This window comes from Dendrobium catenatum, unplaced genomic scaffold, assembly GCF_001605985.2.
Source record: "Dendrobium catenatum unplaced genomic scaffold, ASM160598v2 fragScaff_scaffold_943, whole genome shotgun sequence".
Classification (NCBI taxonomy): domain Eukaryota; kingdom Viridiplantae; phylum Streptophyta; class Magnoliopsida; order Asparagales; family Orchidaceae; genus Dendrobium; species Dendrobium catenatum.
In genome coordinates, this window is record NW_021319405.1 from 320,564 (window position 1) to 323,282 (window position 2,719).

Sequence of the window (2,719 nt, forward strand, 5' to 3'; positions counted from 1 at the left end):
TATATAATTGTATCAAACCAAACGTTAAGCTTCTTTTATGATAGCTTTTGACCAATTTTTATCTATTTTATTGGATAATATGATGCAATAACACAGCTCTCTTTGGCCTATTGGTTGAGAGCTTAGGGTAAGCGTATAGTGGATTGTACTGCTATTTCATAGGGGCATATACTCTCATTGGTTGACAATTTTTTATAATTTTATTATTTAAGTGTCCTGTTCATTCTTAATTTTATTAATATACTGAGGGCTGTAAGAGGATCGATCAAACTTTTAGTTTCCTTAATTTGTGTTGATTATTTTTGTCAAAATTCTAAACCCTCCATAAAAGTTATTATAAAGATGCCTTGGTCAAATTGATATTTAATTCATGCCTAATAAAATATTTAATTTATATGCCCCACTACTTTCAACATTATCATCGAGTTCAAATATAAAATTAAAGATTAAATTTGTATTTATGATTAAGTTGACCAAATCGTATTAAAAAAATCACAATATAAAACCACATAAATTTATAATATTTTCAATAATATAATGATTAAGTTAGGTATTCCCAAATCTATGTAAGGTTTCGTTTGGGGTGTTTTTCTTACTACTATGCAAAATTATTATAGAGAAAGTAACTTTTTAACGTTGTTGTTGAAAATAACTTCTTAGACAATTTTTTTAAAAAACAATAAAAATCTTGTGACCAAATAGAAATTGTGGTATTGGTCTGAAAAGCAAAGCAGTAAGAAAGTTGTCTCAAAATAAAGTCTAAGGTTTCGTTTGGGACAGCTTTCTTACTATTTTTTAAAATAAATTTTTAGTACTTCAAATTGTTTTAGAAACCAATAAGAGAGTCATTTCTGATAACAGATGAGAAAAGAGATATTCAAGAACAAGAGAAAAGCTCAGACAAATAATAGGCGGGAAAAGCTCACCCTCCGTCTTGGACTAGGTGTCTTATTTATAGATTTCTAAATCAAGGTTTGAGCATACATTCCAGAAGCTTCATTACAGGTAATTCATAATTTGCAAAAATACACTAAATTGAATTACAACTACTGCCACGTGTACAAGTAATTAACAATTTCAAATGAAGCCTTGGGCTTCGTTTGGGACGACTTTCTTACTGCTTCTTAAAGCAGCTTTCTAGTATAAAAATTTAAATTTTTGAACTAAAATTTACTTTAAGAAGCAATAAAAAAACCGTTCCAAACGAAGCCTGCGTTGCTCTTTTTTTTTTAGAAGACAAATAATTAAAATCAATTGCATTATGTATCAAATCAATTAGGTTGATCTATCTATATTCCTTGATCCTATGCTATCATTTGCCTCTTTTTCCTTTCTGTCTTATTACTTTCATTAATTGCTCTCAAGTCCTAATCAAAGATGAGCAACTAATTCACAGTAGAGCTGAGCTGAAAGCCTGAAAGCTGTAATTGTGAAGAACAGAAAGGGCCCAGCAAAGAATTTGAGGGACATAGAATAAGATTATGGTCCCTTCAAATGAAGGAGCTTAGCTGATAAGGTGTAGATATTATGGGCCATCTGATTGCTGATTTCCAACACAGAAAGAAGAATTTGAGGCTGATAGTAAATTGGGACCAGCGGTCATTTAAGTGTGTGTGCTGCATTTCTTGATGAGGCCATGGCTAGGTTGGCATGGTACAAGTGGGGGTTCCACATGTTTGCTTGCTTGTTTTAGCTGCATTTATTAATTCATTTCAATTTTATTTTATTTTTTGAAAAAGATTTTTTTTTTTTTGTGAATATGATGTTTATTTATTATTCGATTCGTATTTATTTTTGGGGCATTATTTATTATGTTGGATGGTTAATTTATTTGATATGTATTGATATGTGTGTTCTTCAGCAGTTCAGTCCGAAGAGGAGAAGGATCTGTTTGATATAACTATAGTTTTTTTATAAAGACGGTTAAAAAATTGTTGTAAGAAAAGTAACTTTTTAAAGCTGTTTTAAAAAAGCAGCTTTTTAGTTCAATAGTTAAGAAGAAAATGTACTTGCGATCTAAAAAGCAAAAAAATAAAAAAAATTGTCTCAAAATTTTTGGGGCATTATTTCTGTTGGATGGTTAATTTATTTGATATGTATTGATGTGCGTGTTCTTCAGTAGTTCAGTCTGCAGAGGAGAAGGGTCTGTTTGATATAACTATAGTTTTTTTATAAAGATGGTTATAAAATTGTTGTAAGAAAAGTAACTTTTTAAAGCTGTTTTAAAAAAGCAGCTTTTTAGTATATAAATTTCTTTAAAATAATGAGAAATCAATAGTTAAGAAGAAAATGTACTTGCGATCTAGAAAGCAAAAAAATAAAAAAAAAATTGTCTCAAACGAAGATTAAGTTTACATCAATAAATTTCTTTATTAGTGGAAAAGCTTCTCATATAAACACTTATATATATTATTAATTTCTTTATATATGTGAAAATGATTTACTAACCCTTCAAGGAGCCCATTAGCAACTCATTGCCCATGAACTTAGCAAGTCTTGGTGCAACTTGTTGAAATAGACTAGTGAACCCATTTTAGTGCTTTGAAAGCATAGCAAGCAATAATTCAAAGGCATTTTTTTAATTTTTTTTTCTTATGCAATATTGCAAAAGTGGCAATAAAAAGTTGAGAGCTTGATGAATGGGAATAATTGGTTTGTCAACTTGCTAGCGATGTTATCTTATACATGCGAGTGTGGCATCAATGATAGATGATATATA